Source organism: Hesperophylax consimilis, chromosome 10 (genome assembly GCF_061612785.1).
Source record: "Hesperophylax consimilis isolate HC1 chromosome 10, BYU_Hcon_1.0, whole genome shotgun sequence".
NCBI classification, from domain to species: Eukaryota; Metazoa; Arthropoda; class Insecta; order Trichoptera; family Limnephilidae; genus Hesperophylax; species Hesperophylax consimilis.
The window spans coordinates 2,594,816-2,611,523 of record NC_142845.1 but is presented as its reverse complement, the minus strand read 5'-3'; the positions used below and the strand labels follow the sequence as shown (position 1 = coordinate 2,611,523).

General features: G+C 31.2%; 1 protein-coding gene across 1 annotated transcript in view; it reads right to left on the bottom strand.

The window, feature by feature from the left end:
- Nucleotides 1-8,484, bottom strand: part of LOC149420168 (uncharacterized) — a 78,331-nt gene extending 69,847 nt beyond the window's left edge. The window contains exon 1 of the mRNA XM_089636024.1: nt 8,434-8,484. The gene's annotated coding sequence lies outside the window, so the exon portion shown is untranslated. The remainder of the gene's footprint in view (nt 1-8,433) is intronic.
- Nucleotides 8,485-16,708: the final 8,224 nt, after the last annotated feature.

Genomic DNA, 16,708 nt, shown 5'->3' with positions numbered 1-16,708 from the left:
CAGGAAATTCTGCATTTTTTAAAGGATAATATAGTTCAATAGGCTTTAAAATTTTAAGGATGGATAATTCTTAAATACGCGAGAATATCAGAGAATTTCGGTGTATTTTCGCTTTGCAATAAAGTCTAAATAATTATTTGTGAACGTATGCAGAAATAAAAACTGTTTTTTTAAGGTGACAAAAACACTAATTTAAACATAAATTTTATTATTGGAAAGAAACATATAATTTTTGAAATATTAAAATTTCGAATGCATACACAATAAGTTTTCAAAATGACGATTTTTCTACTAAACACTGAACAGATGTTACTGATAGCAAATGTATTATAAACATTAAAGACATCATAATTTATTGTCAATTCATATAAAAATAATTAGTAAAAATATCAAAAAGGTTAATATTATTTTCTCAAATTGGGGTCGAAATGAGTGTCGGGACCCTTGTTTTTGGTGTACATTTTAATTATAATGTGGTTAACTTCTATATTTGAATATTAATAGTTTCTCTATCTAAACACTTATATTTCTAACAATGACAGTAAGGAGAAACAACGAAGAGATGTTCCCAAATGCGAACAAATTGACTCTACGGGTAATAGCGGTTTGTTCGCAAAACCGAACAAATTAGCCTGTGGGGTTAATGAAAATAAAACCATTGAGATCCACACTTTACCTGCATTAAGTTTAATCTTTTATTTGAAAAAATACGCCTTCACCGATAATTTTAAGCACACATTTGGGAAAAATGAATATTTTGGAGCAGATAAAACATTTTAAAATCCACTGGATTATGTCAACGGTTGATTATTTAGGATATTTCATTACTAAATCTGCATTGTAAAAGTAAAAGGGTGGAATCATAATATTAATATAAGAAAAAGCAACAATAATATGCTACGAAAATACGAAAGAAAAATGAAATGAAATATCCTTGCTGGCACCTCTGAAATACAGTTTAAAGGAAAAGTGTATGGAAGGACATAGTAATTGGACCATTTCATTTGAATTTGACTGGTTTCGCAGCAGACCCTGCTTAGATTACGGTCCTTACAGGTATACTGATTAAATCCTTGACAGCCATAAAATTTAAATATCGTCGCATGATATTTTTTTTATGAGAAGATGATTCCTATATTCTAAAATAGTTTACAGCTAACACGCTTAGACTAGATATTTTATTTTTTTGTTTACTGGCTTTGCTACCCTTAATATTTGGCTATCAATACAACTTTTTCGTCATATTTCTTCACATATTTCAAAGCTAAGAAACTCATGACATGAACATGGTAATGATCTTGTAGGCGGAAAACCGTCGGGTTAATCTAGAAATCGATTAACGAGTTCGCTGCTTCCAACAGACAAACTGTTCTGCTTTTTAAGTAATTATTATTCCCCATCATTGTACTTAATAAAGTACTTAAATTTTCATTGATTTTCACTATAAATAGGTAACTAAGTAGGTGACATTATTATAGTGGTAGTTTTGGAGAAAACCTTTATTTGATTGACATTTTCGTGAATAATACTGTGTTGGACTCTAGTTAGATCCCACAACGGGTATTACAGCAAACCCAACAAGAAAACTTTATCTAGGAATTAACAATTATGTGACATTGTAAAGCTTCATGGCAATCATCTGTAATGATCAGCTCCCTTCCGTAATTTACGATAATATATTGCGGTGATAAAACAACTGTGTAAATGTGTTATCTTATATGTGTTGAAATAATTCCATCTATTCTTAGATTTGGATATAAAACATGAGACAAGCCAGGAAGTGGATAAAGTTCAAAGTTGTTCAAAGTGAAGTAAAATTGTTAAAAGTTCTTTTTAATTTTTATACGAATATTTAAATTTTATTTTTATTCTATAACGATTTAAAATGTGCCTTTTTTGATTTGCCGCCAAAACAACACGTTTGTTTTTATTCGTTAATATGTCGTACTGATGTTGTAGCCAGTTGAAACCGTTTCGGAATGTTTCGTTTTGGATGGTTTTTGAAATCAATCATTATGAATGAAAATATTAAGTAAGTACGATAATCATAATCAGAAAAATGAATTTTAAATCATTCACACATTTAAAAAATACATTTTCATGGTTTGTGAAAATGCCCCATTCGATTCACTCCCCCCACCCCTTTACAAACAACGTGATAATTTAGTTTTATGGTTCTAAGAGCCCTCTGTTATATTTTTAAAAGCCTTATAGTTTTATTTGTGACATGAAAGGTGTGTATTTCTATTTTTGTTAAACTGTCTCATTGTTGAAAAAAGCTTAAGTTTAAAAATATTTACTAATAAAAAAATAGAGTTATATAATAATCAAATTTGTAAACATGATAAAATGTTGCATCGCATGCAGTTTGTAAATAAAAAAGGTTCACTGCATTGAGAGAAGATAGTATAATATAAGATTTATGTGATTTGATATACACGATATTTCGCACTGTAAATGAGCGTTGTACGAATCTGTGTTTGTAATAAGATGGCGAAAAGAAGAAAAAAATTTGTGGCGGAAAACAAAAACTGACTAAGAAAATAATTCTAGAAAAGAATTATCATTTTATCTAATTATCGTTGGGATTAACGTTAGGGATAACTAAAAGGTTACGTTCCAAAATGAGATGATCCAAAGGAACCTTTCCGTACAATGTGTAAGGAGCACGCGTGGCACATGAGGCGGTTGAGCTATTGTTTTTAATGACGTTTCTTGGTCTGCACTTGTGGTAGGTACTAATGGTTAATAAGAATTTTCCAATTGGTATTACTAAGGGACGCAAATATTCATTCGAATTTTCTTAAATGAACAAAAAGGGTGCCAAGTAAACAAACTTTAATTAGGGGGTTTATATTATTTGTTATAGGAAGTAACTATACGTTGCAATAGGAAGGAACTGTACGTTGTAATAGGAAGTAGCTATACGTTGCAATAGGAAGGAACTGTACGTTGTAATAGGAAGTAGCTATACGTTGCAATAGGAAGGAACTGTACGTTGTAATAGGAAGTAGCTATACGTTGTAAAAGGAAGTAACTATACGTTTAACTCATTACACGCAAAAAAATGATAATTCCTCATTCATTAACAAACTCTTTCAAATTTTTTGTAATCCGGTTATAAAAGGGATTGCAGGCAATTAACGAATGAATTTATTGGTTTCCTGATGAACTTTATTAAAATTCGAATATATTATCACAATGTCGGAACACGTTTATAAAATACTAAAATTTCAGCGTTTCGTCGAGCAAAATGAAAGTTCTTGAATACGGGTTACGAAATAATTGGAATTTACAAAAAGTTTATCAGGAAGCGGCCTGCAATCCCGTTTTTAACTTTACTACCCATAATTTAAAATATTTTTAATAAATTATAGGCATACATAAAAATGTTATAAGTTGAGTTATTCCATGACAATTCTTTATATTATTGTCACAAGACAATAATGAGGATCATCTATTTTACAAGAGTTGAGGGCAGTCTAGACAGTTGCACAAGAATTGCAAAATAAATAGCGTTTTCACTTTATTGGCTCAGCGCCAATAATTGGCCCTCGGGAAAGTCCACCGATGACTTTCTGATAAAACTACAATAAAAAGGTAGTAAGTACTAGGGGACAAAAACAATAAATAAACACTTCAGATCATAATAACTATGTTTAGATCATTAGAACACAACCAAATAATAACCAAATACCTGGAACTCGCAACAATAATATTTTATTCTCATTGAAAAACTGGATAATACTAATAAATCTGAACGAAAACATGTGAATATGATTTGCTGACGAACTGCTTTATATTGATTACAAAAATGAAACAGAACAAGACACATCAAATAAGAAAAATTACGGTCAAAACATGGAATCGAATCTTGGATCTATTTATTAAACGTCATATTTGTCGAATAACTCAGAATTGACAATATCATCTTGTTACAATTATTTTTTTCTTCATATTTTTGGCATCTATCTTTCTAATGATGATATTGTTCATTCTGAAATTGAAATATGACGTATAATAACTGGGTTCCAATGGTCGAATGGTTAAGGCCCCGTAGTAAGCGTTCAAAGATGGTTTGAAAGGGAGATATATAAATACGAATGTAAGAGGGAGCGCGCTAATATTAAAAAACGATAATAATGAAGCGAAAATTGTGAAAATATTTAATAAAACACGACTCGTTTGAAATGGAGCAAAAATCTATCGAAAAATTCTCTAGTTACATTTAAAGATACACTGCGAATTTTCTCATGCCTATAACATATTAAATAACAGAACAAAACGTGTTTTTAATAATTTTCGGAGCTTGCTTTGCGATTTTTTTCTATCCATGGAATTTCATATAATTAACGTTTTGGCATAATAATGTATATATATTATCTTCAAAAATAACATATATATTTTTTGAAAATTTAAAAACTTAAAGAGTTAAAGAAAAACTTGTTATAAATCGGTAGAGATTGGGTATATGGAGGCTTAAAACGCCTGTTCCGGTAAAACAAGAGATCCTGGGTTCGATTCCTAGTTGTAACTGTTATCCTTTTTTGTCTTGTGTTTTGTTCTGATACATGTTTCGTTTACATGAATTAGAATTATCTTCAATGATATATTACAGTGATGTTAATAACCTTCAAAATAATTTAAAAGAATAAGTTGTTCGTGAATAATATTTTACGTTAGACAGTTTTTTGAAATACCACAGAATAACCAAAAGCTAGGAATATATGTAAACACGCCGACTGTAACGCTATTTATAACGGACAGATGGGATGGGCTTTCTGAAGTACATTCAGAGAACATATGTTATAATAAAAGCCACTTCAAATTCGCAGTAAATCTCTTAGTGAATAATCCACGTTCCACTTGACAACAACGAGCCTTAACCCTTACATATAGAAAAAAAGGTCTTCCATTAAATTAATTTTAAAAATTATTCAATAAACCAACGAATGATTCTAATATTACATTAAGACGTCATTAGACTCTGATAACGGGGGTTTGCTCTACGCTCACATTTTAATAATTTCTGATGAACGCATTACTAAAATCTCATGTTTCTAGAGGGAACCCTACAAATGTAAGTTATTTATATTTAAGACTAGCTGACGTATGCCCGGCGTTGATAGAGGTTGTGAATGTTTTGGAGTAAAGTTTTGAAGTTTTGAATTCTATCATAAACATAGACTTTTATATGCTATCTATAAATATAATACACATGTATTATATATATAAAGCTTTCGGAAAAAAATCTCCAAACGATAATGAAAACCCTATCAAAATCCGTTGCGTAGTTTAGAAGAACTAAGCGCACAAACATACAGAGGCGGTTAGCGATTTCTTTTTATAGTATTTAGAGATTGATAAAATCAGGATATTGCCATAAAAATATTTTGTGTAAAACGGTTTTAAAATTATATTATGCTTTCATACAGCCCCTATCTTAACCCGTCTCACAATGCTGCTCAACTGGGTGTTGATATAGCTCTTTTACCTTTACAATGTACAGACAGGGGCGCTATTGTGAAGTGTCACATAAATATAAAAAAAAGTTTTTCCCCACATTACTTCATTTCCACATATTCTTCCCTTTTCAACTACCTTCGGCCTCACAACATACCCTAATAACTGGGAATGTCATAGTTTCACTAGCTCCGGACAACTGGGAGCAGTTAGGACTCTTTTGCAGTATATTAAAAATCACAACCTGTGAGAAGGTAATAACCTATTACTGTTAATTAGAAAAAAGGAAAAGCGTCTCTGTTTTGTTTGGTTTGTCGAAATATTTTCATAAAACTAATTACCCACAAGGAACCAATAGAATACAGAAGCCATAAAAACAAAAATTTTGCTATTTAAATTTTTTTCAATCCATTTTTCTATGTATTTGGTAACGTGTCAAAGCAATTGTAGATTTCTTAACCACTACGTAGGGACAAATAAAAAATGTTTACGCGACTTGTTCAAGAGTAATACAGCGGGGATATTTTCTAACTGCGGCCGTTCATATTTATGATGTATTTCAAAAACCGCGACGATTCTCTCGACACTCGAATGTAATTGGTATATCGATGGTTCATTATATTTTCAATGATATATTAGCATAACGTGTCAATCACCGACACCAATAAATATATTGCTTTAAAGTTGGAAAACGATTTTCAAATAATTCTACAAGTGAATACTATAAAAATATTAATTTATTGAAATAAAAGGAGGGCGGTCCGTCAGATTCCCTTTCCATTGTTAACAGACTGTTTTTCCGTCTCTATTGCACAATGCTGAGTCTGTTATATAGGTATTTTAATACAGTTGTTCACACATGTTAGCTTCATGAAAACGGGCCGCTTCTTCGAGTCGTTTTTGTGTTTATTCCTTTTTCGTATAACCCGGGTCTCTTCAAGACGCGCATGAATAAATCCCTTCCTACAGCTCCTACCTTAACCCGTCTCACAACTCTGCCCAACTGGGTGGTGACATAGCTCCCTTGCCTTCATACTGTACAGACCGCCTGTCTTGTGAGGTTTCACATTAAACAGGGAAATAAAAACATGCGACCTAATAGTTTTTTACGAGTGACAGCTATTTCGGATATCGACTAATGCAAACAAAAATAATACGAAATAACTCATCTTCCTTTAAGGCAAAACTAAACTAAATACTGGTACCTAAGTCGAAAATGCTTCTAAGTACTATAAGTTATATAAGTTTTTTACAACGTATTTTGTTGAAGTAAGGAAACAAGTTATAGATTTAGTTGTTTTAGATGTGAGACCTATTTTGCTATCTGAAGTATAGAACATAAATAAAAGTATTCATTTTTGATTGTATCCATATTGGAAAATATTTAGAATATCCATGGAGGAATTTTCTATTAAGGAAAACAAATTACGCACATCCCAATTTGAACATTTTTTTTGCGAGGAGGAAAATAAAGTTCCACTTCAAGAAGCCTAGGATCAACGTCCAAAGCTATTAATCCTAGAGCGTCGCATAATCGTCAATATTCTTAAAGGAAGTGATACATCAAGATGTATTACACGCTTGCTGGCTGTTTCCTCTCTATTATATATTATATAAGCTTGCCTATGTAAAAGGATTTATAAAAGCTATTAACAAATTTGATACTCTATATTAAAAAGAACGTTAATCTTTTGGAAAGCAGAAAGCAGATTAATTCGTGAACACTGGAAAGAATATATTTTTGACTAAGTGAAAATAAATTATGAAACCTTGATATAATAATTATGCATTGGAAGCATTAACGCGATACCTCAACGACTTGCGAGCTTTTAATTAAAAGTTTCATTAATTGAATTAATTTAAAAATTATTAAGATAAGGTTTTAATTAAATGATACAGCTTCAACTTGCTTTACGAATGTATAATATTTTTATAAAACGATTTCCGCGTGATAATATATTTGAAAAAATGTTTAATAAATTATTTATAAAAATAATTACACAATTATTTGAAACTAAAATATGAATATTTTATTCACTTTAAGCAACATCAATTCTGACACTTTCAAAGGTGGTAGTAAGTAGTAGGGTGTAAATTAATTAATGAACAATGCAAAAATTTAACGTTACACGGTTTAACATTAAAGTTTAACGTTTCTAATGAAATTTGAATGTGAATGATCTCTGAAACCAGAGTTGGTTATCAACAATCAGCATAGGTTTTTACGCATAGAATAATTCAGAAAATACTTATTTATAAAAATGCATGTTTGGAAATGTCCGGAAATTGTATGCACTGGGTTGCTTAAATAATCACACATTTCGAATTGCTCACTTGTGCATATAAGATTATCTACATATCAGGAAATTAAAATCCTTAGAAGGCAAATCGTTAATACCAGAAGAAATGAAGAGAGGGAATAATTTTCTTTAAATTTATAAAAAATTCTTATAATTTATTGAAACTTTTTAACACTTTTTTTCGTAAATTTATCGGAAAACTTTTCAACCTTCTCCCTTTGGAACATTCACAAGTTAACAGTGTCTATAATAGACTTGGTGCCTCTGCTATATTTCAATACCACGCAACTAATAATGCAATTTATAGAAAAAATACTTAATTTCACACCATGCGCTTGAAAGTGACACACTTGATCAGATTTGACACTTTGTAAAAAAAATTCACACGTCAAATAAAGTTAATTCACAGACACTATGTAACAGGACGTTTCTCAAAAAATCTATAATGCGTAACTATATAAAATAATGGAACTTGTTTCGGAAACTTTACGAAAAATAACACTTCACTAGTCCAAGGAAGGATCAGAAATACACCAAAAAATGCTTAATTTTAGTAATGTAAAAATTGGATTTTCATGTACATAGTTATGTAACTATATGTTTTAACTATGTAAATGGTTGTTTGAAAATGCTAAGCTTTTAAAGTTGGAAACAGTTGGCTGGTACTTACTTGTTTTGAATATGCGCTGCAACTGGTGGTGGGCCTTGAGGCTTGTGTGGATGGCTGCGCTTGAATGATCCTCCGTTGGCTCGGGCCGGCTATATAAGGGGATTCGGAACCCCCTCTCTCCCCACCCCCACTCCCTCAGCCATACACCCCGGGAAAGCTCTCCACATTTGCAACCCACGGAGTCCGCATTACAATCGAGTTCCGGCTTGTTGTTTGCAGACCTTCGTGGGTGCCTGTTTTTTAATAGTGCAGAAAATTTTTGATGAAGGGAAAATTCAAGGAAAAAATGAAAATCGCAGTGAAGACATAAGTGCTGCTAGATAATAGAAGTGGAATAGCCAATTAGAACATTACTAACAAGCTTGCTCGAGAATTTTAGATGCTAGATGTTAAATTCTCATTTTGAAAAAAAAAATATTTTAAAACCAATCACCAATCGTTAGCAAAGTGTTTGACTTCACATATACGAATAAATACATCAGTTTTAAAATCATCATATCGGCGTAGTAATTGATTAGAAATTTGAGCTTTTGCTTACGTAACATAAAAACTTTTTGATTAACAAAATAACTAAAAAGTTAAGTAAATGCCAAAAGTATTTGGACATCGGATTTAGTTCTCATCATTTTCCCATATTAAACTAAATAAAATAAAAAAACTCAATAAGTTTTATATCAGTGTTTTCTTAAAAATTCTTAGTGAATTATTTGACAATTGACGAATATTTTCATAAAACTAAGACAATTTTTTTTAAATCGTACTTTGTTAATTGATATTTTTGTGTTTGTACAGCTAAGACGGCCTCCGTGGTCGAGGGGTAAGACTTTTGACTATCAAGCTGGAGAGGTCGCGGGTTCGTATCCCGGCGTGGCTAGTAAATTTTATTTTTGTTATTTCACGATTTGTTCATATAAAATAATATATAGTATATTTGCGGCACGTTCCTGGGTGGAAGATGCTCTCAGTATAGCCCTTGAAACTTTGCTTGAAATGGTTTTGGTTATATTTGGTGACCACATCTAAATATCTAGGTACTTTCCAACCTTCCTTTCCACCATCTCCTTCCTCATCCCCTTCAGCCTCACAAGATACCCCAATTGCGGATGCCATATTCTCACTGGCTCCAGACAGTTGGTAGCAGTTGGGACTCTTGTGCGGTTTCATCCATAAAAAAGATATTCCTACAAACTGTACTTAAACATAACCAAGATGAGAATCGATTATCATCAGTCATTGAATAATGAGATATGTGAAAGGTACTGAACGAAAATGAGTTTAAACAACAAAATTACTTTAAAATCCTCTAGCATTATTATTAAACGTGAAAGGAAATAATAGGCAAAGTTTTTTAAATCCCACGTGTTATTTATGTTCAATATTATTTATGGCCGTACTTAATTATTAGGTAAAATTCCACTGGCCCTGACACTTAAAACATATTTAATTCTGTAAATATCTTATTCTGAATTCTAACTTTCATAAGTTCCCTTATTTCTAAAAATGTTGTAAAGCATGTTGATCAACATTAATATTGAAATAAATAGATTTATTTTTTTATATCGCTTTGCATCACCGTGGGGTAATTTTAACCAAGACAAATACCCCTAGACAGATTAACCGTATAAATATATATAACTACTTGTTACCCATGAAAAATTACGGAATGTAACTTGACTTGCAAGGTTGAAAGCTGAGGTATTTTGTTCCACGGAATCTAAAATAAAAATACACATAAAATGTTGTGTGAAATATATTAAGGCAAGTGGTTACTTTTCGCTAGTCTGGATTCTAAACAATTATTTTTATATATTTATTAATTTAATCATTTAAGCCTTGAAGGAACATTTATACACTGTTACAGGCAAGTTGTTAAGGGGTACAGTGAAAAGTGTATGGTTTATAACGTATTGTTTAACATGTAATACGTTAAGGAAAAATAATTTTCTTCAAGGCTTATGTCATCTTTGGGGGCGCTGTGTGGTTTGGACGGTCTAAATAAAATTAAATAATTATCTTAATACAACAAGCAAGCTATGTATATATTCTTTAATATTAAGTTGATGGGATGAAGAATCTGCGAAATAGGTTATTGTAAATATAATAATAATAATAATATTGGTCAATTTTATAGCGCCGCTTTTGTTCAGGGGCGCTTTAAACTAAACTAAAAAGTAACTAATTTCAATCAACACAGAGCATTAAAGTTACAAAAAATGTCAAAAATATATGATTTCAAGAAAAAAGAAAAGTATTGCTTTTGTTAAATTTCTGCAAAATAATTTAATTAGGGTGAGCGTAAAATTTATCTTATCAGTACAGGACCAGTTTCTTGCTTGTAAAATGTACATTTCACGCAGTCAATTTAATTTTTTTAATGTTAAACTACTGCACAAGAGTCCCAAATGCTCTCAACCGTCTGGAGCCATTGAGACTATGGAATCTCTAATTCGGGTATATCGTGTGGCTGAAGTTAGTGAGGAAAGAAAGAAGATAGGAAAGAGGAAAGTGGGGAAGTTCCTGGCTATTCAGATCTGGTCATGAAACACGGCCAAAGCCATTTCAAGCAACTTTTCAATTCTGAATGGTGGTCTTAAACAAGGACGATACCGAGAATAGGTGTTTTTGCACAAAAACGGCGCTATACAAGTCATCCAAGTATTATTATTATTATCATATATTCCACGTGGGAACGTGCCACAAATATACTACATATTATTTAAAATGAGTAATTCTTGAAATAATACAAATTAATCTATAAAATGACCCCTCGACCACGGAGGATGTGGTCTTTTTTGGTATAAATTGTAAACTTTCAAATTTGTGAATTTCTCAAATTCAAAAAGTTTTTTTTCTGTTTCTTTGCTAATATATTTTTTAAATTTTATTTATTCATCTTAACAGTGTACATATCATTGTATGTTAAACAGAAACAAAGTTACAAAATATTTACAGTATTTATAACTGCCTGTACAGAATATAAATAAATCATAATAAATGTTCGTTGACGCAGCATCACGTTAATTGGTTAAACGCATTGTGCATTATATAGTTTAGTATTATTGATCGACGAATCGTTGGATGCAATCTGTCACACGGAGAAAAATGAGTTTAATATATTAAGACTCTCTTCAAATTATTATTACATATTATTTCCTGATCCTAATACACTTTTAGTACTTACATTCGTATTACATCGGAACACGTGTTCATGCACCTTCATTTGCCTTGATAGTATTCAATGACGATATGCTGAAATATTAGGATTTTTACGAACACCTTAACCATATTCATAGTATGAACACGTGTTCCGACATCAAGATAATACATTCATATTTTACTATAAGTTTTTTAGGAAACCTATGGATTTAATCAATCGTTAACGGCATGTAATCCTGTTTTTAACCGGAATACGAATAAATTGAAGAGATTCAAATTAGCAATATTCAATATAAGCTTTTTTTTCTCCGTGAAGATAAGTTGTTATAATGGTTTGTTCAGTCTATGGGTAGTAATAAGAAGAGCATTATGAGGTGATACAAGTTGTTAAAATGGTTTGTTCAGTCTATGGGTAGTAATAAGATGAGCATTATGAGGTGATACAAGTTGTTAAAATGGTTTGTTCAGTCTATGGGTAGTAATAAGATGAGCATTATGAGGTGTTACAAGTTGTTAAAATGGTTTGTTCAGTCTATGGGTAGTAATAAGATGAGCATTATGAGGTGATACAAGTTGTTAAAATGGTTTGTTCAGTCTATGGGTAGTAATAAAATGAGCATTATGAGGTGATACAAGTTGTTAAAATGGTTTGTTCAGTCTATGGGTAGTAATAAGATGCGCATTATGAGGTGATACAAGTTGTTATAATGGTTGGTCCAGTCTATGGAATAAGATAAGCATTATGAGGTGATACAAGTTGTTATAATGGTTTGTCCAGTCTATGGGTAATAATAAGATGAGCATTATGAGGTGATACAACTTGTTATAATGGTTTGTCCAGTCTACGGGTAATAATAAGATGAGAATTATGAGGTGATACAATTTGTTTTAATGGTTTGTCCAGTCTATTGGTAATAATAAGATGAGCATTATGAGGTGATACAAGTTGTTAAAATGGTTTGTTCAGTCTATGGGTAGTAATAAGATGAGCATTATGAGGTGATACAAGTTGTTAAAATGGTTTGTTCAGTCTATGGGTAGTAATAAGATGAGCATTATGAGGTGATACAAGTTGTTAAAATGGTTTGTCCAGTCTATGGGTAATAATAAGATGAGCATTATGAGGTGATACAACTTGTTATAATGGTTTGTCCAGTCTACGGGTAATAATAAGATGAGAATTATGAGGTGATACAATTTGTTTTAATGGTTTGTCCAGTCTATTGGTAATAATAAGATGAGCATTATGAGGTGATACAACTTGTTATAATGGTTTGTCCAGTCTATGGGTAATAATAAGATGAGCATTATGAGGTGATACAACTTGTTATAATGGTTTGTCCAGTCTATGGGTAATAATAAAATGAGCATTATGAGGTGATACAAGTTGTTATAATGGTTTGTCCAGTCTACGGGTAATAATAAGATGAGCATGATGAGGTGATACAACTTGTTATAATTGTTTGTCCAGTCTACGGGTAATAATAAGATGAGAATTATGAGGTGATACAATTTGTTATAATGGTTTGTCCAGTCTATTGGTAATAATAAGATGAGCATTATGAGTTTATACAAATTATCCAAATATAATTATTTAAAATTACAAAAAACCAAATTACTTCACAAATTACAAAAAATAAAAATTACACTTCAAATAATACGTTGATGATGTCCTACTCTTACACAAAATCGTGAACAGTCTTGTTGATTTATCATATCTGCTAGAAAAGATTGCATTTCGTCGCCCTGAACACAACACCAGATCGAATGACTCATTCAGAACACCAAACTTTAAAGCCAAATATGCGCAAAACTCTTTAATAGGACGTATCTGTAAAACTCACAATGCCTCTAGAGATATAGAAATTTTCAAGTGTAACTTGCGAAGATATAAAATGCAACTTACTCAACTGATAACTTAATTTTTCATTTTGTGAAATAATCCTATCATCTTAGTTTATTTTATTTTTATAATCATGCAAAAACTGCATTCCTACTAACAACTGTCTTATAAATATATTGTATAGGTGCAAATATTGAATCAACGACTAGAATTAATGGAACATTATTGGTATAATATTGTAAATAATTACTGTTTATGCTAAATATATAAATGTCTGTTTGTTTCCTAAATAAAAAATAAAAAAATAAATAAAAATGTTGTCATTTCTTTTTTAAATTTGAACACATTTTCCACATCATTTCCATTAGCGGTGTTTCTTAGAAAATCTTCACCCCTCTATACAGTAATGAGTTCTGTGATTATGAATTTTTTTGAAAAGGAAGACTTACTTATTTTTTCTTCTTGATTACATTATTATTGCTATTTATTAAGTTTTACCATAAACTCTGAACTTTTTTGGATTTTATTTTATTAGTAAAGAGATGGTAACTAACTACGCAGAATATAATTTAAAATAATTATAATGTTAAGAGTTTAAAGAGTCGGTCGGTGGTAGGTACATTACGCAATCAGCAATGTTATATTTAAGTATTAAATACTACTAGTGGGCCTCTATGTAGGGAAATTAAAATTTGTGGTTATATATATTTTTGGATGAGAAATCTGAAAAAAAAATCGACGTTAAAATTGATTATTTTGTTAGATCTTGGCAACAGTGATATCTTTTCTGTATTTTAAGCTGAAACTAATCATACACATTAACAAAATTTCATTGAAATCGGTTGGGCGGTTTCGTAGATTAGCGTGTACAAACACGTGACATGTGATTTTAAAATATGAATATAATGCCCAAATACGCTTTACTTCACCATATTGTGTGTGTTATTTATTATCAGTATGTTGAATGCAGATAAGATTATATTATTAATCTGCCCAAAATATTCAAGAATATTTTACCCAATTCGATTGTTTTTTTGGGGTTTTGTGCAGAGCAGGTTAGACTTATATACAAACTTACTTTTTTCACAAATTTATTTATTTGTATTTAATTTTTTTGTACCCTTTTTACACAACAGAACTTTAACTACATAAATGAACTGTTTTATTTATTTGTTGAAAACAATGTCAGCGGTTCTGAAAAGAAAATTTGAAAGAGAAAATCAGAAAATAGCCATCAGCATCTGGGTCGTGACCCAAGAACCTTCGCCTAATCCGATCCTTTTCCTTCGCCCATATCTTCATTGTCTTAACGCATATTTTTACTGGCTACCATCTTCATGTATAATAGCAAGATTCAACTCGAACTAAATGCAATCTAGATAATGTCTTGGATAAATAAACACATAAAGTTATAAGCTCAGTTGGAGTAGCAGCACCGGCAAAGTGAATGTCTCAGGGCTTTCATATCTGAAATAATTCAGTAAGGGCTTTTATATAAACTGATATAATTCAGTCAGGGCCATTATATTAACTGATTTAATTCAATCAGGGCCTTTATATTAACTGATATAATTCAGTCATATAATTAATTTAATTATGTCAGTTAGTATAAAAGCCCCGACGAAGCTTGAGATATGCAAAACCTGGTTGGCTATTATTTATATATTCAATTAACGTGGTGTATTACTAAATGTTTTTTTCTTTCATTTAATAGGTACTGTTTGTCTGGATTGTTCACCGATGGGGGGTTGCGGTGTTTGTAAGACAAATTAAATGACTTTAACAGAACCCGAAAATGAAAGTTTAAATTTAATGAATTGTTTAAATTCTGTAGAACAACCTATCCTTAGATTATGAAATATTATATTCATGAAAACAAAACACAAAAAAATGCTTTTAAAGTAAGACGACAATTTTTTGTGTTAGTTTCAAAGTAATTTTTTTTCATCAGCTTACGGACTCCGTTGTAGGAAGGTAAGTTCTTTGGCTCTGGACCCAGAGATTGAGGGTTCGTAAACTGGGTTTTATGTACAAAATATTTGCCATCCAATTATATTAAAAATACAAATATTATTTTTGCACCTCGTTCCAGAATGACAGATACTTTCACTATCGCCCTGGTGAAAAACTACAACTAAACTAAAATGCCCTTGGTTAGGCTTGGTGATAAGATCTGAATAGTCAGGTACTATCCATCCCCCCAATTCAACTTCTCCATTCAGTCCCTGAAATCTTTCAGGTTTAAAACATTCCCCTAATTGGGTTATACCATATATCTCTTGGCTCCGAACATTTGGGACTAGTGCGGTATTTATAATAGACTAGATATGATTAGTCAGATACTCTCCAGCCTAACTTTTTACTGCATCTTCCACTATCACAAATCTTTCAACTTTACGGAATTCCCCTGATTGGGTGATGTCATAGCCCTCTTGGTTCCGGAGAGCAGCGAATCTTGTGGGGCATCACAAGGAAAATCAGTAAGAAAGAGAGAAATCTGCTATGCACTTGGTTTGTATAATGGTTTATTTTTAAGGTTTCTTTTCTCCGAATCAATTATTTTCAGTAAATTGACTTTTAACCCCCTTTTCAGACATCAAATTGCGGGAATAAGGCAACCTCTTCTCCTACAGCCTCTCTTCAGTGGATATAATGAAAATCGTATCGTTCCTTACTTACTTCCTCTAACGCTTGAGAATAAATCTATGAGAAAATGAACCTTTTCTTACGGTATATGTATTTTATATTCCTCTATGAAAAACTTGATACATAGGTTACATATATTCCATTACATTCAGGAGATGCCTTCATCAACAAAGAGAAAGAAAATACAAAAAACCATCATGAGAAATTATTATCCTTTTCCTAATCTACATGAATTTCTTCGAAGCCACAAATATGGAGTAGCACAAAAAACGCAAATATGTTTTTGCGGGATGAGTAGAAATTTCCCCTTTTTAGATGTACATTTTTTTTGTTTCACTGACGCAATTATTTCACATCATATCACATTTTATCAGTTTGTACTAGTATAGCCAAAATTGACCAATTATGGATTTTTTCTTTGTGAGGTACCTCTAATAAAGTATTGAGAAATTTTAAGGAAATTTTTAAATTATATAAAAATAAAGGATTGCTCGTGAAAAGCAAGAAAAACATTTATTATATGTTGCTTATTCTAGTGTAATTGAAGGTGTCATATTAAGACAAGATATCAAATTACAATTAATATAAGACAGGATATAAGGTAAATTAAGTGAAATACAGAATTATATA